The sequence below is a fragment of the Silene latifolia genome, chromosome 6 (assembly GCF_048544455.1).
Source record: "Silene latifolia isolate original U9 population chromosome 6, ASM4854445v1, whole genome shotgun sequence".
Classification (NCBI taxonomy): Eukaryota; Viridiplantae; Streptophyta; class Magnoliopsida; order Caryophyllales; family Caryophyllaceae; genus Silene; species Silene latifolia.
In genome coordinates, this window is record NC_133531.1 from 122838801 (window position 1) to 122865683 (window position 26883).

The following is a 26883-nucleotide window of genomic DNA, read 5'->3' on the forward strand; positions in this document are numbered from 1 at the left end:
ATGTGCAAAATCATGTAATGAAGAAAAGGAAAACGGGAATTTGCGAGAAAATTAAGTAAACAAGACATGAAGTGAAGACATGGAGACTCACAAAACTTTAAGCGCAGCAAAAGGAAACCTCCCCAAACCAGCGTGAGCTAGGAGGTTTCAGTAACCAGCAGTGCTACTAATAGATAGCTGAAAAGACAACAATACCACGCATAAAACCGAGAAAGTAATGTGGGAGCGGTAATTACGTGCATAAGATGAAGAAATTGAAGAAAACAAAATTATGTCGGAAAATAAAGAGGAGGAAAGACTCCCTCCATTCCGCAAAACGACCAAACACAGCAGGGGAAAGGTCGTGAACAGGTAAAGCAGCGACAACGGTCGATCGACCATAGCAAGCAGTCGATCGACTGGAATGAACAGGAACATAAGCTCTTGGAAGTCGCACCTCAGTCGATCGACCAGGGTAGGCGGTCGATCGCCTTGAAATACTGCTGTAATTTTCTGATTTCTTCGAATTAGCTCCATAACTTGAGCTAATATGGTCTTTTAACCTACAAATGCACATAATATCGCGCCCAAAATTGCGCAAAACCCAAAACAATAGTCTAAAGGCTTTAAATCCTAAGCAAAATAATTAAAATGCGAAGTCTCGCGCACACGAAAGAAACGGTAAATAGTCTTAAAAAGCAATAAAATGTTTGTAAAGCAAGTGATCAACTAATAGTTGATCAAGAACGGCCACGGAATGGCCCACTTGGTCGGCTTCTGGCTACTAGAGGTAGCCTCAATAGTGCTCATCTTCTCAGCTGCACTCTTCTCAGCTCCAGCATCCGCAGAATTCAACGGATCAACATGTCGGACATCTTCCCATTCAATGACCTCTTCGGACTCATCAAAGTCCAAATCGGATTCCCTCACTTTGACTGGCTCATCTTAAAGCTCCTCGTCAGTGCCATAGCTAAGACATCCTAAACCGCCTCTTGAAACGATTAGCTCTTTCACAGCTGGAGCAACATGCGGCTCTTCCTTCCCCAAACCAGCTCCTCTAATAGTCAAAACAGAAGAATCTTCCTCCAATTTGCTCCCAATCTGCGACGGAGGTGTCACAACAGGAGTAGGGGTAGAGATAGGCATATCAGGAAGTATAAAATAAGATTTCTTTTCAGAAACCGTATTGCAAGTGACGGGCCACATGGAGTCTTTCTTCCTAGCTGTCTGGGCAAAGACAATGGAGTGCTTCCCTACCTTAAAGGTCAAAGTACCCGAACCAACATCAATAATTGCACCAGCAGTGTGCAGGAATGGTCTACCTAGAATAATAGGAATGTGGGCATCTTCGGGCAGATCTAGTACCACGAAGTCAACAGGAAAGAAGAACTTCTCTATTTGCACGGGAATATCCTCTAAGACTCCTATTGGCTGGACCGCAGAACGATCAGCCATCTGTACTGTCATGTTCGTGACTGCAAACCTATTCAACTTTAACTTCCTAGCAAGACTCAAAGGCATTACACTAATACTGGCTCCTAGGTCACATAAGGCTTTCTCAATAGGAAAGGTGCCAATATTACATGGGACTGACAAACTACCTGGGTCTTCTAGCTTAAGGGGTGCAGTATGGGTCAAATAAGAGCATGACTCCTCAATGAGTGCGGCAGTGTGCACAGTTTCAAGTGACTTCTTCTTAGACAAGAGTTGCTTCATGAATTTCATATAAGCAGGCACTTGATTGACTAACTCAAGAAAAGGAACTTGCATATTTAAGCTACAGATAACATTTTCAAATTTATTAAATGATACCTGTTCCTTCATCGGCACTAATCTCTCTGGATAAGGGGCTGTAAGAAGCAACTTAGCCCTCTCCTCTAAATCTCTCATGCCGGCATCGGTGGATTTAGGCTGAAAATCTACCACCTTCTCCTTGTCGTAGCTTGACCCTTCTTCAGACCGTCTCAAATGTGAACCATTAATCGACAAAGGGTCGTACTTCGGAACCGGAATGGACCCATCAGCAGTCGGGTCTGTTCTCAATATTTTCGGGGCAGTAGTACCCCGAAACAAGTGGTCCCTCAAGTTGTCGGGCATCGAAGGACGAAAATAATCACCTTCAGCAGTCACCGTCGATCGATCGACCAAGTTGGTGGTCGATCGATCGACTTTTCTACAGAATAGTAGCTTCGGTTGTCGCGGACGTCGATCGATCGGGTATGTTAGTCGATCGACTGACATACCTGCTGATCGTCTTTTTCTTGTTTTTGTTCGTCACAGCCTTCTCCTTGCTTGGTTCCGCCTCATCCTCTTCAGTGACGTCCTCAACCATAATGGGCCCATCAAGGGTATACCCACTCCTCAAGGTAATTGCATTTAAGGTCTCCTTTTGATCAGTTTGAGTCGGTAAATGTCCCGGAGCTCGAGTTGTATTCTTGGTAGCCAATTGGGCAATTTGACTCTCTAACATCTTCATCCCGACCTCTCTAGCTTGGGACTCCTTCAGCAACAAATTCTTCAACTCATTGAAATCAGAACCTTGGGCTTGTTGCTGCTGCTGTGGGACATACAGAGGCTTTTGGTACTGTTGTTGCTTATGAGGGGGCACATAGTTCTCGCTGCTTCTTGCTTCGCTTTGTGGAGGTTGAGTCGGATTCAAGACATTTTGGCTACTCCACCTCAAGTTTGGGTGGACATTCAGCTCATAGTAAGTGTTTGTCTGCCTATAATGTTGAAAGGCAGCACAAGACTCAAAGGGACTAGGACAATTGTCTGAAATATGTCCCTTAGCTCCACATCTTTTACAGACGAAAGGACCGTCTGAAACAACATTTACATGGTAAATCACTCCTTTTGAAGCTCCTCCCAACTCGTACTTGTCAAATCTCGCTGTGAGAGCTTCTAATGCAGCTACAAAAGGAGATTCAGCAGCTCTCCTTTGATTTCCCCGGGAATTCCCATACTCAGCTTTATGGGTGGCCAAGTCATCAATGATCTTCCACCCCTTAGTTTCCCCCATATTCTCCTGGAATCGCCATCGGCCGCCGCATCCAGGATAGCCCTCTGATCGTCATAGAGCCCATTATAAAACTGATTGTATAGGCTCCACTTCTCAAACCCATGATGCGGAATGGTTCGCACCAGCTTCTTGAAACGGACCCATGCCTCATGAAAGTTCTCATCAGGCCCCTGTTTAAAGCTCGTGATCTGAGCTCTAATGGCATTTGTCTTCGAGGCAGAGAAGTATTTCTTGTAAAATGCCAAGGCCAAAGAATTCCAGTCGGTGATCCCAGTAGCAGCTCGGTCCAGGTCTCTATACCACTCTCTTGCAGCATCACGAAGAGAGAATATAAACATTGTATCCTTTACCTGGTCCTGGGTCACACCGGTCAGCGGGGGTATAGAGCAGCAATAATCAATAAATATCTCCATATGCTTGGCTGCATCTTCATTTGCAGCTCCCCCGAATTGGTTCCTCTCAACCAAGTTGATATAAGAAGGCTTCGGTTCAATTTTCTATCACTCCGTGTAATTCGAACCCCTTATATAGGTTCGCATTTGTCGGCTCCGAGTGATCAGCTATAGTTGCTTCTTCACCATCTCTAGAAAATCTGGAGAAGTGACTGTCTCGGTGATGAAGTAGAAACTGAGACGAAGGTGGATCCTCCTCAAATAGAGCGTTCTCGTAGTAACTAGACAGAGTACTCAGCTCTTCCTCCGTCGGTAATACCCTAGATGATCGCCTCAACTCGCGCAAAGTCTTCTCAATCTCAGGATTGAACGGTAGTAATTCACCACCCTGTGACCTGCGCATAAGAAGAAACTACAAAAAGAATATGAGAATAACTTAAGGAACGAATGTCCCTTAAACTAAGAAACAGACTAAAATAAAACAACTAAAAATTAGAACAATTGCCTCCCCGGCAACGGCGCCAAAATTTGATACCCGTCGTTGTGAGTACCAAAAATAAAATTTATAATCCAACTACAACTATAGACAGTGGTAGCAGGGTCGAACCACAGAGAGGCAGATGTAATTATTAGTTGTCCAATTTCAGTCTTAAAGTAACAAATGTGGGTGTTTGATTGAATTGAGTGATCTATAGCTAAGGCAATAAAAGTAAAATAAACTAAAATGTGGATTAAAACAAATATTAAAAGGGGGTACTAAGATGGTCGGTTCACTGTAGTTTCGGCAGCAGCATACTAAGTAGGTCTGAAATAAACACATGAGGCGGGAAAACAAGAGGTCCTCTCGGTCCACTCTTAACAAGTAGCATCTTTCGATCTCGCTACGGGTCCCTAATATCACTAGTACTGACTCTCGTACTGAAAAGTGACTAATAACCTAAACTTTACCTATCTTTTGATCTCTGCATAGTTTAGTCATTTTAATTGGTGGTCTAACAACTTCCCCTATCTTTTGATCTAATGGGTCAGTCAATTACTAAGCATTCAACTAGTCGCGTGCACTCGATTCATCAAATATAGAATTTAAATCAATTAAAACGAAGGTAACACCTCACGTGGTCAGTCTATCGACCAGGGTGTGCGGTCGATCGACTGGCATGCGATTCAGGTCAAAATTCTACTGCCGCCTAACTACAGATTCCCTACATCCTAGCACGAAGAAATTAGCTACTCATGATTATTACGAAAACAACAACAAGATTGATGAAATAAACTACTGAATTCATGCTTGAATTAATGGAATAAAAGACTAGCATAAAACGATAATTACGGTTTCGGGAGATCTAACTTGCAATCCTATACTACGAATGGAAACAACAAATTGAATAATAAAACAGAAGAATACCGTGTAAGGGATTTGTAAAGGGAAGATCAGAACTGAATGCAAAACCGAAACTTTATTAAAGAACGAACTAAACTATGAATGTTGAATTATATTTCGAACTGAATGATAAAACCTAGATAAAAACTGAATCAATATTCTGTAAACCTAGCTTACATTATATAGAATACAACGTAGTTCTTATTCCAAAACCTAATGTACTATGGGCTTCAAATTCCTCGATCTTTTAATTCACGTCTGATCACGGTCTGGTCGATCGACCATGTTGCTCAGTCGATCGACCAACCTATGCAGAACAGTAGCTTCTGATCCTCGTGCCTTGGTCGATCGACCAAAGGAATCAGTCGATCGACAACTGTAGCTGGTACTTTGCTTCAAAAACTTCGTAGATTAGTCTTTTGGGCCTCGAAATGCGCACCAAGCTCGTTCCTTGAGTAAATACTTCACGTCGAATGCAATGCAGGATACTTGGGGACGGATTTAGCTTGATTTCCGCTTATTTCCGCATAAATCTGCAATATTACATAAAAATACGAAAGTAGACGAAATGGGGCAAATAGTAGCCTTAAACCACATGAATTAGCTCTGAACTGCGTGTAAAATAGGGTGTAAAACATCATATTTAAGACACGCATCAATTGTATTCTTTAAAATGAGACTTAAACATGTGATCATCATGATCGACAGTTGTGATCGTATTATTGTCGGAGGATGCGTCACCAATTCTCTTGTCCTATTACTATCTCCCACTCAATGCAAGGTGTCTTTCGGGTCGTACTTACAAGTGATCATATCGAGAGTAGTTTCCTCGATCTGGAGAATAACTGATTGACCGGAATTATCCACCATGGATACCTTCCGAGCGTGGCCACGCATTTCCAGTTCATTACTCCTCGAGTGGCCCTGAGATATTGTTATAACCCTGACAAGGGGTGGACAATTCCTATCGCACTTATTCCCTTCGACTAGCCACAGCCATCATAACCCAAATCAAAGTTAATCTGAAACTGTTCCATCTTAGGCGAACAGTCTTTAGTCAAAAGAATCGACTCATTAGAATACTATAGTAGCTCTCGCCACGACCAGGCTATATAAATTTGCCAGAACTCTATAAGCGGTCATAAGGCCCGACAAAGTGTTCCTAACAGTCTACCTATGTGATCGACTAGTCATCACACATGACTCCATGGCACTTGAACTTGCCATCAATTGCATCACACTCTAGTCACTTCGAGACGTCACCTCATGTAAGTAACTATGGGCGAATACAATGCTAATCCGTTTTCACTTTAACGGGGTTCAATTGTCTCTACAACCCGTTTGGATGTAACAAAGTATAAAAGGAGTTTTCAGATTCTTAAAAACTCGAACGGCAAATGTGATTATCACATATGAATAGTCAATACTTGATTACTATTTCATATTCTATAATCCAGTTTGATCTTGAATGTAGTTGTTCATCTCAATTCAATTGAAATGACATGACTCATCATGTTAAGCCTATGAGAAGGCTTCGGTTAGTAGGTTTTATCAACTTCTTGTACCTAACTCAACCTTACTACATACTCGTTTTCCTTTGTAATGTATACATTTGCATTATAAAACTTTCTGAGCACGTGTCTAGATTCAATCTAGACATAGGCCCTCTAGCCTTAGAATAGCTCCCACTGTTTTCACAGTGTGCGGGACTCATCCTTCTTGCACATCTCATGATTGCAAGTGTACTCAATTTCCGTTGTAAATATTTCTCATTTGTTCTTTATTGCCTAGAACGATTCTAGAAAATCTATTTCTTAAATAACATAGCCACAGTGGTATCTTAACCATCCTAATGTGTTTTGATTATGGTTTTGTCGGAAACCATGCGCACTCTCAATTGTCAATTGTCATTCGTGTAACACCCTTACACAAAATTGCATCAAAAACTTTTGCATTACATCTTTAATGCTTCTTCAAGCACTTAAGATTAATCTATATGGCTACTTGGTAACTATTACTTAAATTCGATTTGAAACAATTCATCATACTCAAAGTATATGAAGTGTTATACATCATTCGCTATTTAATTGATTCGGCAGCGGAAGCAAATGGAATCAATCAAATATGTTCAACTTGATTGAACTAGTTATAAATCTTATCAACATAAGACTTCTTATTTGACGCTAATATCATATGGATTCATCTCCATAAATCTGGATATTAAAGATGTATTATAATACTCCATAAGTCTTAAATCATTCCCAATGATCAATGTGTCATCCACATATAAGACTATTTAAAATGTTCGTAACTCCCACTAAACTCCATGTATAAACACAACTTCTCGACTTATCGAGAAAAGTTTTATAACATGATCAAAACAGTGATTCCAACTCATTGATGTCCTACTTAAGACCCTCTCTTAAGTTTCACATTATCTTAGAATTGCAAGAATCTACAAAACTCAAGACATGTATTGAATACATTCCTTCTAATTGAAGAAGTGGGTTTTAGATTCACTTGCAATATGTATATCATCATAATGAAACACAATCCCTAAGAAGATCCAAATAGACTTAAGCATTTCAACTAGTGCAAAATCCTTTGCAACCAATCAAGCTTTGAAATCTCTCTTGATTAGTGCAAAACCCTTTGTCACTAATCAAGCCTTTTATTTCGGATTTTCATGGCTCTAAGCCTTGTAGTGAGTTGTGACTTAAACACTCTCATGTAAGTCATATGTTCATTACTTTCCAGAAGTAATCAACTTAAATCAAACAATTTCTTTGTAAGTTGCAAGCTCTTTACTTTCTAAAAGTAACACTAATTCATCATCTTCAACAAGTGATAACTTTAACCTCCTAGGTTTTGAAGAAACAACGTCTTACAGAAAACGTCTCATGTAGTCAAGAAATACTCTTTGTGGCTCTTTGAATAATTTCTCCCACTCTGTCTTCTAGAAATAAACTTGTATTTTAGAAAGACAGCTTCTCGAGCCACATACCCGTTGTACTCGTGATTATAATAAGGAAAAATGAGCATTTGTTTCTTGTGAGAACTTACAAGCATGGTACCCTACCATTCCATATCTCATATGAATTGTTTTAGATTTAGTGGAAAAATAATTTAGACAAAAATGATAAATTCCCCAAAAGTATCAAGTAACTCGAAGTAACTTGATTGAAGTCCAAACCATATCGAATAGTGTTTGAATTCTTATCTAACCACACATTATTCCATAATGCGTGCTAAGAGAGATTTAACTTGTGATACTATATCACATTTCCTTTGGCTTATATCAAAGTCTTCACTTAGATAATCCCATCACGACTAAATCGTGATTCTTTGAACTCTTTGAACTTCTTCAAAGATTTCTCTATTTACCTTATTAAGTGAACACATTAGTGTTAACTTAAATCGTTGGTAAAATAAAATGATCAACCTATTTTGGATCAATGATTTACAACCTCGATCTCCTTTTCAACCAAAAGGTACGAGATATCTTGCTTTGAATACAAGATACGCATATACCATAAGATCTAATGGTTTCAAGAGTACTCGATAACTCTTTGCGTTCATCATTCCAGAATCTAAGGTATAATCTTGGGTTACCAATTTGAGTCTTGTATCATCTTCATGATATATCATTCTAGTTTGGTTTAGAATATAATCAGCTTGATAATGGGCCAGCCATACATCAAATCATGGTGTATTGGGTCACAAAAATGAAACCTCTTTTGTATCTTAACAAGATTATATTCTTATTCAAAGTTTATGCACTTAATAGTCATAATTAAGTACAACTTTAAACCCAAAACTAGATTTAGTACACAATGACTCTATCTCTCGACATCATAGTTGCTAGTCGTCATATTCTAATCATCCTATGTATCAAGTACAATGATGAAAACCACCACCGGTTTCTAATATTGACGAAGTAGTACTAGCAAAATTTATGTCAATCAAATAAATAAAGAATTAAGTCTTATTAGATGTCCCACAACTAACTTGCTTCTTCTTTAACAACTTGGGGTAGTTTCCTTTCTAGTGTCCAACATTTAAGACAATGGAAACTTTATCGGTCGGGATTGATAGGTTTAGTATCGTTATTCTCAATAACTTTACTTTTAACATTACCATGTATCAATTCCATTCTAATCTTTACTTCTTGAACCTCGCCCCTTATCTTAACGGTTTAAGAGAATGCTCCCACTCATTTCAAAGAATCTTTACTTAGAGAAGCAAAGTTGAATCTTATGAAGACTACTCTTCAATTCAATTGTTTTAGTCTTAAAACTTTCATTGAAGTGGTCGTTTCAAGGTACTTAACTTAATTAAGTATGTGAGAAACAATCCATTGTAAGTAGATGTGTTTAGTCAAGAATTAAAAGCCTGTTTGATAATGAATAACTTTAATCTATACTCTTCACAAGAGATCCTTCCAATGGATAACACGAGATTTTAGAAGAAAAATTCATATTTGTCTTTAGTTACGATCTTTTAATGGAGATTTGAATCAAAAACGAAATGATATCGTATAAATTGAGGTAAAGAATTAGAACAATATGATAACGGAATAATGAAAACAAAACATTTATCGTTATAATAATACTTGTAAATAATTTAACAAGATATGAGCATTTATATAGTGACCTCTACCCAACTATTATAAATGATTCCAAGATCCAAATTCATATTAACTTGGGCACGGTGTGGCCGATGAAACCCTTATCAATATAACTCGGTGGATTAACGCTTTAATCGATTCTACTTTTAAAACTCTTGGTCGATAAAATTACATTAACATTTATCTTTAGCCCAAAACACATCCGACAAGGGCACGGTGTGGCCGATAAAACCCTTATCAAAAAATTTTGTTGAGTTCAATCCAAATTTCGAATAAATGTGTCCATGATCCAAACCCACATTGACTTGGGCACGGTGTGGCCGATGAAACCCTCATCAACATGAATTCGGTGGATAGACATTTATCACCCACTTCCCCTACATAACAAGGTTTGTACCCCGGTGTGGCCGAGTGCACTCCCTCACGAAATAGGTTTTCATGGTTTCTACTTTTTGGTAAGGGTAAGTCTCAATTGTTTATTTTTAGCGAGAGGTCATGTCAATTTATTATCTATCACGTTTTAAGTGAACTAAAGCGGTGAACTACGATAATTGTAATTGACACGGTCGATAAACTCGATTAAAATGATAATGCATGTTTTAGTTATGGCGATTTAGCGATGCATGCGACATATAAATAAAATGCAAAGCATAAAAATAAATCCTAGTATGGCCTTCCTAAAATAAAAAATCTAATTAACTATTACATATTCGGAAACCAACTCCATCGGTCCCTTGAACTTCGGTTGAGGCACGCATCTCGAGGTAACACCATCTTTAATTGATTTCCTTTTCAAGTGACACCGTCTTCAAGGATCTCCGGAATAAACAAATTACATAACAAATTACATAATTTCCTATTATACATTTGTAATTAAAATAAAATAAATCTATTAAATTACATGACGGTGATACGAGATCACAAAAAATTACAACCGAATCGATATTCCCATACATTTCGGGTAATACCAATTAAAAACTAAGGCCATACTAAGTAAAATTACATAATTCAAAAATTACATAAAATAAAATTATGAAAATCATAAATAAAATGCAGCATTATAATATGTAAGAACATGCCCAAATTTATGCTAAATCGCCTTTAAGGAGCCAATATCTTTTTACGGATTTGCGTGATTCAACCTTTTAAAATCACAATAAATTACATAAAATCATATTTATGCACAAGTTAATTACCCTAACCAACTTAGGACTCAAAAATTAGTCTCCACTAATATATTGACAATAATTAACTTATATTTCTTAAAATTGTTCATTAATGGACTCAAAATTACAAAAAATTGCTATAAACTCCAAATAAATCACAAAAATTTCAAATAAATTCAAAATTTGAAATTTTAAACTCATGAAAATTCTGGAAAAAATACCATGACACTCATAATGTTCAAAAACTTAGCTTAAAAATTTCGAAAATTATCGGTAAAAACAATGTTGCGGTTTATCGGATTTATCAATTATAATCATAAAAACATGAGAAAAATTATATTTATCAACTTTTCAATTTTAGATCTGAAATAGGTAATAAAATGCAACATGTGACGTTTTTCCTTAGTCATGAAGTATGTTTTAGCAATTTATATTAATTAAAGTCACTATTTATGTTATTTTTAATCAAAAATACATAAATCATGCATAAAGACTTCATTATAGCCTATTATTTTATAGACATCTTGTAAAATTGCATGTGACAACATACTAAATTTCTATGACCAGATTCGAAATATTTCTCATATTAACCTATTTTATCATTTAAATTCGATTTTATCATAAAAAATCCATATTTCGAGCATTGGAACTCATACAATTATGAAAATTTACAGGTCATCTAAATATAAAATATGTGAAAACATATCCAAAAATCACCCAAAAAATCGAAGTTTAGCTAATTTTAGTCCGAAAATGACATTTTTATCATAAAATCACATTTTTAATGCCATTATTATATAAAATGAACAATAAAAAATCCATAAATTAACCAAAATATCCTAAATACATTTTAGGATCAGAAAATTTAACATGCATAATGGATTTCATGATATATCATAATAAACACAAATTTATAAGTTTTATATGTTAATCGTATAACTCGGAAAAACTATAACCGATTTGCATGCAAACAACCTAAGGCTCTGATACCACTTGTTAGAAATATATATCTCATAATACTCAACATATTCATATATGTTCCAATTTAATTTAGACATAAAATTAATTAGATCTTATGCATGCAAACAAAAGTAAATATAAAGAAGAAATCTTCATTCTTACATTGAGATTTCGGAATATTGGGCACAAGAGAGTTCTCCTACTCACTTGTTCTTGAGCTCTCCTAATATGGACGAACAAAGGATTCAAGTATAGAATCCCTCCCAAGGAATAATGCCCAAGGTAACCACTTAATAAGATTAATATTATTAATACTAGAACAATATTAATCTAAATAAAATTGACCCAAAAATATTAATTTTGGTCTCTTAATTCGGTTAAGAGAAGGGAGAAGAAGGAAGAGTTTTATCTCTCTAAAACTCTATTTTAGATGTTGTGTGAATGAATATTACACTTACTATTGAAGTAGTGTAATAGGTAAAATTATAGAGAAAACCCATGGCCATTCTCTATGGACAAAACCGGGTAGGGGAGGGGCTTTTTGATGGCCAATGCATGAGCAAGGTGTTCTTCACAAGAGGCACTAGGTATGCATGGCTAGGTTTAGGTAAAATGATTATGTTTTCCACTTAATTAATCAACACAATATTTATCCTAAATCACCCCATTATTTCGGTCCATTTAAGATAAAATGGATTCCATTTTATCTTTGTCAATTTGTCACGTCACAAGTCATGTAAAAATGTTATGTATTTTTAACATATTAAAAATCAACGTATTAATAAAAATACGTCATGTACAAAATTGACTTAGTAATTCATAATTACTTGTACCAAAATAATTTACCAATTATAAATCACAACATCTTGTATTTATAATAAATAATTCATTCAAATGCAATTGTTTCCTTAAACAATAATTTCATCTAAGTAATAAAACAATTCGATCACTTAGACCGTATCTTATTTAATCAAATTATAATGAGATACGTAAATATTACTTCCAAAATCGTCCGTCAATTTTAAGTAATTTAATTAACCCGTATCGTCATACGATCAATTAAATAATCAATTAAGAGTGTTACCCTTTAGGTATGACCTAAGGGGATCAACTGATCACCACTGCCGCACGACAAAGAATGTCAAACTCTAGTCACCAATCATTACCGATATGTGTGGACCAATTGACAGTAAAATATTACTTCCCAATTGTATTCTTTAAAATGAGACTTAAACATGTGATCATCATGATCGACAGTTGTGATCGCATTATTGTCGGAGGACACATATTCCAACAACTGGTACTTACCCCGATCACTCTAATGTCCACCCCAATTTGAGGTGGACCAACCAGAATGTCCTTAATCCGGATCCACCACCGCAGCAGCAGCAGAACTATGTGCCCCCTCATAAGCAGCAGCAGCCATACCAAAAGCCTCCGTATGTCCCTCAGCAGCAGCAGCAGTTCCAAGGTTCCGATCTTACTGAGTTGAGAAATATTTTGCTAAAGGAGTCTCAAGTTAGAGAGGCTGGGATGAAAATGTTGGAGTCTCAGATCGCTCAATTGGCAAGCAAAAGTGCAACTAGAGCTCCTGGGCAATTACCGTCGCAGCCGGACCAAAAAGAGACTCTGAATGCGATTACTTTGAGGAGTGGGTCTACCCTTGATGGGCCCACTATGGTCGAAGATGCTACTGGAAAAGATGAGACGGAACCAAGCAAGAAAAAGGCTGGAATTAACAGTAGCAAGAAAAAGACGATCAGCAGGTATGTCAGTCGATCGACTGACACACCTGGTCGATCGATCACCCACGAACAATACATACTGTTTCGAGGAAGTCGATCGATCGATCGACCTACATGGTCGATCGATCAAGACGCGATGTTGAACCTTTTCGTCCTCCAATGCCGATAACTTGAGGGACCACTTATTTCGGGGTATGACGACTCCGAAATTATTGGGGCAAGATCCAAATGCGATGGGGATTCAGGTTCCAAAGTATGACCCTATGACGGTTAATGGTTCATTCCTGAGACGGTCTCAAGAAGGTTCGACCTACAACAAGGATAAAGTAGTGGATTTTCAGCTTAAGTCCACTGATGCCGGTATGAGAGACCTAGAGGAGAGGGCTAAGTTGCTTCTTACAGCCCCTTATCCGGAGAGATTGGTGCCGACAAAGGAACATGTATCGTTTAACAAGTTTGAAAATGTCATTCGTAGTTTAAATGTGCAAGTTCCTTTCTTAGAATTAGTTAATCAAGTGCCTGCTTACATGAAATTTATGAAGCAACTTTTGTCTAAAAAGAAGTCACTTGATACTGTGCAATCTGTCGCACTAACTGAGGAGTCATGTTCCTATTTGACTCACACTGCTCCACATAAGTTAGCTGACCCAGGTAGCTTTTCCGTTCCTTGTAATATTGGTACCTTCTCAATTGAGAAGACATTATGTGATCTAGGAGCTAGCATTAGTGTCATGCCTTTGAGTCTAGCTAAGAAATTGAAATTGACTAGGTTTGCAGTCACTAATATGACAGTACAGATGGCTGATCATTCTGTGGTCCAGCCTATAGGAGTCTTAGAGGACATTCCTGTACAAATAGGAAAGTTCTTTTTCCCAGTTGACTTCGTTGTGCTAGATATGCCCGAGGATGCTCACATTCCTATCATTTTGGGTAGACCATTTCTGCATACTGCTGGTGCAGTCATAGACGTTGGCTCGGGGACATTAACCTTTAAGGTGGGAAAACAGTCCATTGTTTTTGCCCAGACCTATAGGAAAAAGGATGCTATGTACCCAGTTACTTGTAATGTGATTTCTGAAAAGAAATCTTATTTTGTGCTTTCTGATATGCCTACTTTAGTACCTATACTTATTCCTGTTGTGACACCTCCGCCCCAGATTGGGAGCAAATTGGAGGAAGATTCTTCTGTTTTGGATATTGCAGGAAATGGTTTGGGGAAGGAAGAGCCGCATGTTGCTCCAGCTGTGAAGGAGCCGATCGTTCAAAGAGGCGGTCTAGGATGTCTTAGCTATGGCACAGATGAGGAGCCTAATGAGGAGCCAGTCAAGGTGACGGAGTCCGATTTGGATTTTGACGAGCCAGACAAGGTCATTGATTGGGAAGAGGCTAGAGACATTGATCCGTTGAATTCTGCGGATGTTGGAATTGCTAGGAGTGCAGCTGAGGAGATGAGCACTGTAGAGGCTACTTCTTGAAGCCAGAAGCCGAGCAAGTGGGCCATTCCGTGGCCATTCTTGATCAACTATTAGTTGATTAAGACTTTTTAGAACATTTTATTGCTTTTGTTAGACCTTTTATTTTGTTTTGGTGTGCACGAGACTTCGCTTTAATAAGTTTGTTTAGGATTTATTTAGACTTTAGAACTGTTACTTTGGGTTTTGTGCAATTTTGGGCGCGTTATTATATGCATTTGCAGGTTTATAGACCAAATTAGTTCAATTTATTGAGCTAATTCGAAGAAATCAGAAAACTACAGCAGGTATCTCAGTCGATCGACTGCCTGCTATGGTCGATTGACTGCCGCTGCAGCTACAAGAGCTTTTGTTCCTGTCACACTGGTCGATCGACTGGCTACTATGGTCGATCGACCGCTTCCCGCTGCTGTATCTGTTCATGACCATTCCCCTGCTGTGTTTGGTCGATTTGCGGAGTTGAGGGAGTCTTTTCTCCACTTTATTCCCCGATTCATTTCTGTTTTCTTATTTTGCACATAATTTTGCGTTTCGTAAATTGCTTTCTCGGAATTACGCGCGGTACTTTTGTTTCTTTTCAGGTACCTATGGTAGCACTGCTGGCTACTGAAACCTCCTAGCTCACGCTGGTTTGGGGAGGTTTCCTTCTGCGCTTAAAGTCTTGTGAGTTTCTGGGTTTAAACTTCATGTCTTATTTAGTTATTTTATCGCAAATTCCCGTTTCCCTTTTATTTCATTACATGATTTTGCACAATGGGGACATTGTGTGATTTGGTTTGGGGAAGGGTTTTGCATTGCATTCACATGTTTTATAGCATTTCTGTTTCACGTTTATTGCATTTCAGTTTGCATTTGTTATTTCATTTCTCTTATATATACACAAAATTCAAAAAAAAATTGAACTATTTCAAAAATTCCAAAAATTGCATGTTTATTTTAGCATATAGGTTGAGTCGGAACGGTAGTATTTCAATGATGACATTGCATTTTCATCTATTTATGCCTAAGCCTTGCTAATTTACATGTTATTAGTATAATTTTATATGCATAGTCTACGAGTTTTCGTTAAATTATTTGCTGAACTTGAGACTTGACTTAAATTTATGGCAAACTACATCATATTCTGAGTTTTAGAGCCTATAATTGGTGTCATCTATGACCAGTTCATCTAGGATTGTGAGTAGTACTCCTTATGAGACATGTTACATCAATATGCATAAATATGAACTTAATCTGCTTAATACCTGTATGCATTCGGTTTGTGGTTTGTTGACACATGTGGTAGAGGTACCCTTTTCTCATTTTACCTATAAACCTCACATAGACAAATTGCCCTTTTTGTCCCATAAGGTACATACCATTATTTAGCCTACCCTATCCGAGCTAGTATAGGTAGTTGTGGGAATACGTTTATTGCATTTTGGTTATATTGCTCTTTATGAGAAGGATGGTGGGATGTTGGAAAGGAGGAAAAAAGAGGAAAACAAAAAAAAAACAGAAACAGAAAGAAAAGAAAAAGAGTTCGAAAAAAGAGGTCAGGCGATCGACTGAACCAAGTGGTCGATCGACTGAGTACTGCAGCAGAAAAAGAAAATTCGAAAAAATCACATGTTGCAATTGTTATGAGTTGGTGATTTTGTACTCCCATGTATTATTTCTAATTGTTGGGGAGTTTACTTGTTGTTGGGTTGTGAGTTTAGTGCTAGTTATAGCACCGTTTCATCGGTTTAATTTTGAGTAAGGAAGTGGATGTTGTTATAATTTGGTTTAGTTGTTACTAGCTTGGCTAATACTCCTCATATCCAAATTTATTTTAGCCCCTTCTTACCCATTGCCTCACATATCCATATTTACCTCGGCATATGTCATGGTCATTTGTTTGGTTGGAATGCATATGTACGGTTGTAGAGATCATTTTCATATTAGATTGCTGGCATGTTCTTATAGGTCGTAGTTAGGTGAGAGTCATTACAAAATTACTTCTTTATATCTTTACATATACTCACCTGTGCCTACGTGTGATATGAGCGACCCGTGAGAGTCCATAAGGATAAGTCTCTATAGTTGACGGTTCAACAGTTTTTTACGACTTCATAACTCGTTTGCATGATTCATATCGCTAATTGATTGTTAGTTGTTGCATTAAATTGGTTTAGGCTATTCGGTTTGCATTTCGCTCTGAGATTGAACTCGTTCCATTAGGTTTTAGGATCGAGTCTAGTTCTTGCTTGGGGACAAGCAAGGGTTTGGTTTGGGAAGTTTGATGCGTGTCATTTATATGATGTTTTACACCCTATTTTACACGCATTTCAGAGCTCATTTGTGTAGTTTATGCTACTATTTTCCCATTTCCGTCTACTTTCGTGTTTTTGTATAATATTGCAGAAATGTGAAGAATCCAGCGGAAATCGAGCCGAATCCGTCCCGAGTATCTAACATTGCATTTGACATGGAGTAGAGACTCGAGAAATGAACTTGGTGCGCGTATCAAGGCCTGAAAGACAACTTTACGAGGCTTTTGGAGCAAACTACTAGCTAAAGCAGTCGATCGACCGCCACATCTAGTCGATCGACCAGAGCACGATGATCAGAAGTTCCTGTACATCGCATTTCAGTCGATCGACCGGTCCCAGTGGTCGATCGACCACACCGTTAATCTGACGCAAGTTAAAAGGACGAGAAGTTAGAAGCCCAATGTAATTAGGTTTAGGAATAAAAGTTACGTAAGATTTTCTATATAACGTAACCTGATGTTTTCAGAAGGCATCAAGTGATTAGGATCGAATTATCATCGAATTAATTAGGGTTCAAACACAGAGTTAAACTTTTAATTATTTCATTAGCTTAGATTATTCTTTCGTTAATAAAGTTTACTTCCGCATCTGGTTTTGATCTTTTCTCTTCAACCCTTTTCGGTATTTCTCTGTTCCATTATTCAGTTTCGTTGCTTTCATTCATTCATAGATTAGAATTGCTAGTTTAGGTTTCCCAAAAGCGGAATTATCATTTCATGATAGTTATTTATTTAGTTAATTTAAGTATGAATTCGTTTGCTTTATTAGTTAATTTTATTGTTGTAGTTATTTTCAGTATGAGTAGCTAAACCCTTTGTGCTAGGATGTAGGAGACCTGTAGTATAGGCGGCGTAGATTTTGTAGGCCTGAGTCGTGCCATGGTCGATCGACCGCCAACCCTGGTCGATCGAACGGCTCACGTGAGAACAATTTCGTCTTGTTTAATTTAATTGCTATATTTGACAAATCGAGTGCACGCGACTAGTTGAATGCTTAGGAATTGACCGACCCGATAAGATCGAAAGATAGAGGAGGGAAATAGATTACTTAATTAAGACGACTAAATTAATAAGATCGAGAGATAAGTTAATTTAGGCTTTTAAATCACTTTTCAGGACGAGATTCAGCATTAGTGATATTAGGGACCCGTAGCTAGATCGAAAGATGCTACCTGTTAAGAATGGACCGAGAGGACTTTTTATTTTCCCGTCTTACGTGATTATTTCAGACTTACCTAGGATACTGCCGCCGAAACTACAGTGAACCAACCATCTTAGCATCTCTTTAATATTTGATTTTATCTATTTTCTTTAATTGCTCAATTATTTCCTTTAGTTTTGATTTTATTGCCATTAGTTATAGAACTATTCAAAACAAACCCCCATACATTTGTTACTTTAGACTAAAATCAGACAGCTATTAATTGCATCGCCTCTCTGTGGTTCGACCCTGATTGCCGCTATCTATAGTAGTAGTTTGGAAATTATAAATTTATCTTTGGTACTCTACGACGGCATCATCCGGCACAGAGTTATGCGAGCAACAGACCAGCTGAGTCATGGAACAACCGGGGAGGTCAGGGTAACCAGGGAGGAGGTAACCGCAATGGCAGTAATTCTTATCAGAAACTAGCTATGACTAACAACAACAATCAGGGGTCGGGTGCTAAGCCGACTACTTCAGCCAGTACTGTCCAGGGAAGTGGACAGAAGACCAGTGGAAAGCTGTTTATGATGGAAAAGAAAGCAGCTGAGGACGACGCACATGTTATCACTGGTATATTTCTTGTTAACGGTATTCATACCTTTGTTTTGTTTGATTCGGGGGCGTCTCAGTCGTTTGTATCTTCGAGTCATGTTAAACAGTTGAGGTTGAGATCAGATGAGTCTGTAAGTGAGAAAGTCTTTATACCTTCGGGAGAGTCTGTAACATGTGGGAGGTTGTATAGGGATGTATCTATGATAGTTGGGCAAGTTGATCTACCTGTAGACTTGCTAGAGTTTCCTTTAGACAATTTTGAGATGATAGTCAGGATGGATTGGTTAGGAAAGTCTAAAGCTAAGATAGACTGTCATCAAAAGAAAGTGTCTTTGAGAGGTCCTAAGGGCGTTAGTGTGTCTTATCGCGGGTTTGTGGTCAAACCCAAAGTTAAGTTGATTGCAGCTGTGACCTTAAAGTCTTATCTGAGGAAGGGGTGCCCGTTGATCTTGTGCCATGTGAGAGATGATCAGATAGAGAGTCCGACAGTTGATCAGATACCAGTGGTGGGTGAGTTTTCAGATGTCTTTCCAGAGGAGATTCCGGGGTTGCCACCGAAGAAGGAGATAGATTTCACGGTTGAGCTGAAACCGGGGACGGGGCCAATCTCTAAGGCACCGTACCGGATGGGTCCTAAGGAGCTAGATGATCTGATAGAGAAGGGATACATTAGACCTAGTGTATCACCGTGGGGAGCACCAGTTCTTTTTGTGAAGAAGAAAGATGGGAGCTTGAGGTTGTGCGTAGATTACAGGGAGCTGAACTGAGTGACGGTGAAGAACAAGTATCCTTGGCCAAGGATAGATGATCTGTTTGATCAGTAGAGTGGTGCATCAGTCTTTTCCAAGATTGATTTGAGGTCGGGGTACCATCAGGTGAAGATCAGGGAGGTGGACATACCAAAGACAGCTTTCACGTCGAGGTATGGCCATTATTAGTATGTGGTGATGCCTTTTGGGTTATCTAATGCACCGACTGTGTTTATGAATTTGATGAACAGAGTTTTCAGTCAGTTTCAGGACAAGTTTATGGTGGTTTTCGATGACATCTTAGTCTATTCCAAGACTAAGGAGGAACATGAGGAGCATCTGAGGATTGTGTTGCAGACCTTGAGGGAGCACGAGTTATATGATAAGTTGTCCAAGTGTGAGTTCTGGTTAGAGAAAGTTGCTTTTCTGGGGCATGTGATCTCTAAGGATGGGGTAGTTGTGGATCCGGCAAAGATTGAGGTAGTGACCAAGTGGGAAGCACCAAAGAATGTTGCTGAGATCAGGAGTTTCTTGGGTCTAGCTGGATATTACAGACGGTTCGTGAAGGATTTCTCCAAGATTGCTAGACCTATGACAGCGTTGATGAGGAAAGAAAACAGGTTTCGTTGGGATGAGAGTTGTGAGACGGGGCTCCAAACATTAAAGGAGCGTTTGACCACATCTTCTATCTTAGCATTGCCTGAAGGGAGCGAGAACTTTAAGGTTTATACAGATGCCTCAAAGAATGGGTTGGGATGTGTGTTGATGCAGAACGGTAAAGTCATTGCCTATGCTTCTAGGCAATTAAAGCTTTATGAGGAGAATTATCCTACACACGATCTAGAGTTGGGTGCAGTGGTGTTTGCTCTCAAGATTTGGAGACATTACCTTTATGGGGCGACCTTTAAGGTATTTTTTGATCACAAGAGTCTCAAGTACACCTTCACTCAAAAGGAGTTGAACATGAGACAGAGGAGGTGGATGGAGCTGATTGGCGATTATGACATGGATATTATCTACCATGCATGAAGGGAAAGCCAATGTTGTTGCTGATGCCTTGAGCAGGAAGAGTGTACATTCTTTGTGTACAGCTTTATCTTTGATGAGTTTGAGAGACGAGGTGGGGAAGTTTGGGATACATATATGTAGATACCCAGTATCTGCTGAGACTCCAACAAACACCCGATGATTATCGGACTACAACATGTTTTGGAATCGCGGCATTTGATCGACAGTTTGTGTGCAACTTTACGTCGGAAAACTTAAAACGATTTCGAAAATAAAACATTTCAAAAATACCTGGAGTGTTTAATGCACGACGACGGGGTCGCAATGACACTAACTAGAGTCAAAACCGACACCAAACCAAAAACCGACTCAAAAATTCAAATCCCGACTCCAACAACGAGTCAAACCGAGTCAACCACAAAAAAACAAACATTTCAAACCTTCTACCTTAAGTTTTCCCGGATTCATGTTGGTCAAGTACCAAACATGTGACTACAAAACCTAGGATAGAACAAATCATGATTGCGTTTGTTGTGAAAGCGACAAGACAACTCGAAGAACCGCGACGTGGCTCGCGCCTCTTTGAGCAGCCCAGGTGGCCACGTCGCTCAAAACTCACACAACCACTCATTCTCCTATAAATACCCCTCAAATGCCCCCCATTTGAGACTTACGCGAGTGTCCTGTTGGAATATGTGTCCTCCGAAAATAATGCGATCACAACTGTCGATCATGATGATCACATGTTTAAATCTCATTTTAAGAATACACGTGGGAAGTTATATTTTACTGTCAACTGGTCCACACATATTGGTAATGATTGGCTGACTAGAGTTTGACATTACTGTCGTGCGACGGTGGTGACCAGTTGATCCCCTTAGGTCATACCTAAAGGGTGACACTCTTAATTGTTTATTTAATTAATCGTATGTCGATACGAGTTAATTAAATTGCTTAAAATTGACGGACGATTTTGGAAGTAATATTTACGTGTCTTATTTTAATTTGATTATAATAAGATACGGTCTAAGTGATCGAATTGTTTTATTACTTAGATGAAATTATTGTTTACGGAAACAATCGAAACAGAATGAATAAATTGTTATAAATACAGAATGTTGTAGTTTATAATTCGGAAACACTTTTTCGGTACAAGTAATTATGAATTACTAGGTTATTTTAATAAGTGACATATTTCATTTTTAATTGTTAAAAATACATTTTATATTTATAAGATGTCATGCAATATGTCACATGTGACATATTGACAAAATCACAAATAAAATGGACTCATCCATTTTATGTGTGTACCGAAATGGAGGGGTCTTTTAATGTTTTTATTGTGTTGTATAATAAGTGGAAAACATAATAATAATAACCTAGACCTAGCCTTGCATGCATAGCTTTATCTTGGGAAGAAAAGGAGAGCATGCATTGGGCTTTTTCCCCTCCCCATTTCCGGTTTTTCCCATAAGAAAAGAGCAAAAGTTTTTGCATAAATTTTCACTCTTACACTACATACAAACTAGTGTAACATTCATTCAAAACATATCATAAAAACTTATAGAAATATAAGAGAGAAAAATACTCCAAATATCCTCTTCTCTTGGCCGAATAAACACGAGAACAATAACAAGTTTTGGGTCAATTTTTAGTGGAGATTATTATTATTCTAGATCAAGTAATATTAATCTATTAAGAGGTCATCTTGGGTATAAGTCCTTGGGAGGGATTCTAAACTTGAATCTTTGTTCATCCAATATTAGGAAGCTCAAGAACAAGTGAGTAGGAGAACTCATTTGTGCCCATATATCCGAAAACTCATAGTAAGGAAAACGATTTCTTCTCTATTCTTATTCATGTTTGCATGCATAAGATTTGTAATTATTTCATGACTAAATAATTTCTCACATATATGAATATGTTATACTATGAGATTAATGAATTTCTAACAAGCGGTATCATGAGCCTTAGGTTGTTTGCATGCAAATCGGTTATTGTTTTTCCGAGTTATAAGATTAATAAACAAAACTTATAAATTTGTGTTTATTATGAAATATCACGAAATTTATTTGCATGTTAAAGTTCCTGGTCCTAAAATGTATTTAGGATATTTTGGTTTATTTATGGATTTTATTGTTCATTTTATATAATATTGGCATTAAAATGTGATTTTTATGATAAAAATGTCATTTTTGGACGAAAAATAGCTAAACTTCGATTTTTCCAGTGATTTTTGGATATGTTTTCACATATATTATCTAATGATGGCCTATAAATTTTTATAATAAAATGAGTTGTTATGCTCGAAATATGGATTTTTCAAATTAAAATCGTATTTAAATGGGTAAATAGGTTAATATGAGTTATATTTCGAATCTAGTCTTGGAAATTTAGTATGTTGTCTTGGAAATTTAGTATATTGTCACATGCAATTTTACAAGATATGTGTAAAATATTTGGCTATAATGAAGTCTTTATGCATGATTTATGAATTTTTAATAAAAAATCACATAAATAGTGACTTTAATTAGTAAAAATGCTAAAACATACTTCATGACTAAATAAAAATGTCACATGTTGCATTTTATCATATATTTCAGATCTAAAAGTGAAAAGTTGATAAAAATAATTTTCTCATTTTTTTATGGTGATAATTGTTAAAATCGATAAACCGCAACATTGTTTATCTCGATAAATTTTCGAAAGTTTTAACCTAAGTTTTTGAACATTATGAGTGTCATGGTATTTTTCCAGAATGTTCATGAGTTTAAATTTTAAATTTTGAAATTATTTGAAATTTTTATGATTTAATTTGAAGTATATGACATAATTTTGTATTTTAGGTCCATTTTTGAACAATATTAAGAAATCTAGGTTAATTATTGTCAAATGTTAGTGGAGACTAATTTTGAGTCCTAAGATGGTTAGGGTAATTAACTTGTACATAAATATGATTTTATATAATTATTGTGATTTTAAAAGGTTAAATCACGCAAATCCGTAAAAACCGATAAATATACGATATTGGCTCTTTAAAGGCGATTTAGCATAAAATTGAACATGTTCATACATATTACAAATGCTGCATTTTATTTATGATTGTCATAATTTTAATTTTATGTAATTTTTGAATTATGTAATTTTACTTAGTATGGCCTTAGTTTTAATTGGTATTACCCGAAATGTATCGGAATATCGATTCGGTTGTAATTTATTGTGATCTCGTATCACCGTTTTGTAATTTAATAGATTTAAATTTTAATTACAAATGTATAATAGGAAATTATGTAATTCATTTATAATTTTATTTATTACATTGTAATTTCCCGGAGTTTCTATGAAGACGGTGTTACCTCGAGATGCGTGCCAAGACCGAATTTCAAGGGACCAAAGGAGTTGGTTTCCGAATTTGTAATAGTTTATTAGATTTACTATTTTAGGAAGGCCATACTAGGATTTATTTTTATGCTTTGCATTTTATTTATATGTTGCATGCATCGCTAAATCGCCATAACTAAACATGCATTTTAAATCGAGTTTATCGATCGTGTCAATTACTATTATCGTAGTTCACCGCTTTAGTTCACTTAAAACGTGATAGATAATAAATTGACATGACCTCTCGCTAAAATAAACAATTGAGACTTAGCCTTACCAAAAAGTAGAAACCATGAAAACCTATTTCGTGAGGGAGTGCACTCGGCCCTACCGGGGTACAAACCTTGTTACGTAGGGGAAGTGGGTGATAAATGTCTATCCACCGAATTTATATTAATAAAGGGTATTTCGGCACACCGTGCCCTAAGTTAATATGAATTTGGATCATGGACACATTTATTCGAAATTTGGATTGAACTCAACGAAAGTATTCACGACGATTTCCGGATGTGTTTCGGACTAGAGATAAATATTAATGTAATTTTATCGACCAAGAGTTCTAAAAGTAGAATCGAGTAAAGAGTTAATCCACCGAGTTATGTTAATAAAGGGTATTTTGGCACACCGTGCCCTAAGTTAATATGAATTTGGGTCTTGGAATCATTTATTATAGTTGGGTAGAGGTCACTATATAAATGTTCATATCTTGTTAATTTATTTACAAGTATGATTAAAAATGGCAAATGTTAATATTTCCTTTTCCTCCATACTTGTAGTTCATTACAATGAATCCATCAAACGCTACTACACCGATAACTATTGAGTCTTGCCAAAATGTTTTTGACGACGTTTGCTTCAACAGTGATTTCGACACTACTAGAGAACTTCATTTTGGGATAGGTTCGGATGGAAACATAAACTTCATCACTTATTCTAAACCTCCTACTACTACAAGATCTCTTGTGAGCCGGTCTCAGGAAGACCGCCTCATAAAATCTATAGGATCTTTGTCTTTGGAAGAGAAAGATGCCGAAACTAGTGGGAGCTCAAGCAATCAAGTTCTTGCTTCCAAGGGCAAAAAGTTCAAGAAGAAGGGAAAGAAAGGGAAAAACTTTAAGCAAATTGAAGATGAATGCCATTATTGCTATGGCATGGGACATTGGCTTGGGAATTGTCCCGTATATTTGCGAAATATAAGGGAAGGAATCATCGTTCCAAAAGGTAAAATTCCTAAGGAAATTAATGTTATTGATATAAATTATACTTCCACTACGACATGGGTACTGGATACCGGTTGTGGTTCTCACCTTTGTAATCATTTACAGGGGTTAAGAGACGTGAAGAGGCTTAGCAAAGGAGATGTGGATCTACGCCTTGGAAATGGAGCTCGAGTAGCGGCCGAATCCAAGGGAACTTATGTATTAGCTTTGCCTAATGGATTTGAGTTGTATTTACATCATTGTTTTTATGTGCCTACACTTTCTAAAAACATTATTTCAATCGCTATGTTAGACATGGACGGTTTTTGTTTTGTCATTAAGAACAATCGTTGTACTATTTCAAGGAACGACTTGGTTATAGGCCAAGCTCCTTCAATTAATGGCATTTACATTTTAGAAACCTCGAATCCGACTAATGACATCTATAACATTCATTCAAAGAAACTCAAATCAAGTGATCCAAATGAATCGTTCATTTGGCATTGTCGATTAGGTCACATAAACGAGAATCGCATCAAAAGATTAATTTCGACTAATGTGATTACACCATTTGATTATCAATCATATGGAACATGTGAATATTGCCTTCTTGGCAAAATGACTCGTAATCCTTTTAGTGGTAAAGGAACTCGAGCAAGTGAACTATTGGAACTCATACATACCGATGTGTGTGGACCAATGAGTATCACCGCTCGAGGAAATTATGACTACTTCATAACCTTCACCGATGACTTGAGTAGATATGGGTATATCTATTTAATGAAGCATAAGAGTGAAGCTTTTGAGAAATTCAAGGAATTTCAAAATGAAGTAGAAAACCAATTGAACAAAAAGATAAAAGCACTACGATCTGATCGTGGTGGAGAATATCTTAGCCATGAATTTGATTCACACTTGAAAGGTTGTGGTATTATATCACAACTTTCTCCACCCGGAACACCACAACTCAATGGTGTCGCCGAAAGGAGAAATCGAACCCTACTTGATATGGTTCGATCTATGATGAGTCAAACCGAGTTACCTAGCTAACTCGTTTTGGGGATTTGCTATTCAAACCGCAATAAAATCTTTGAACATTAGTCCAACCAAAGCAACTGAAAAGACACCATATGAGATATGGAGAGGAAAAGTTCCAGTTCTATCCCATATGAAAATTTGGGGTTGTGATGCTTATGTCAAAATTAAAAATGACAATCTGTTGGCACCACGATCCGAAAAATGCATTTTTGTAGGATATCCTATGGCCTCTCGAGGCTATTACTTCTATATGCCTCAAGAAAACAAAGTGTTTGTGTCTCGAGATGCTGTCTTCCTAGAAAGTTACTTTATTTCTAGGAGATAGAGTGGGAGAAATTTTGAACTTGATGAAGTTCAAGAGCCACAAACCGAGGTAGAGACGCAAGAAGATGTTCCTTCGTCGTCTAACGCGGTTGTCCCTCCTCCACTTAGAAGAACGGGCCGAGTTATTCGCCATCCCGATCGATATGTGGGACTTATCGAAGAAGATGGAACACTCGATGTGTTGCTTTTAGAAAGTGACAAGCCCGCCACCTACAGAGCCGCAATCTCTAGTCCAAATTCCTCCTTATGGCTTGAAGCCATGAAGTCCGAGATGGATTCTATGCATGAAAACCAAGTTTGGAACTTGGTGGATTTGCCTGAAGGGGCAAGACCTCTTCAATGCAAATGGATTTTCAAGGTCAAGAATGGCATAGAAGGATATGATGATGTC

General features: G+C 37.3%; 1 non-coding gene across 1 annotated transcript; it reads left to right on the forward strand.

Moving 5' to 3' along the window:
- The first annotated feature begins 3094 nt into the window (after positions 1 to 3094).
- On the forward strand, positions 3095 to 3201 carry LOC141588847 (small nucleolar RNA R71). Its single transcript, XR_012519816.1, has one exon. It is a non-coding gene; the product is annotated as a small nucleolar RNA R71 (small nucleolar RNA).
- Positions 3202 to 26883: the final 23682 nt, after the last annotated feature.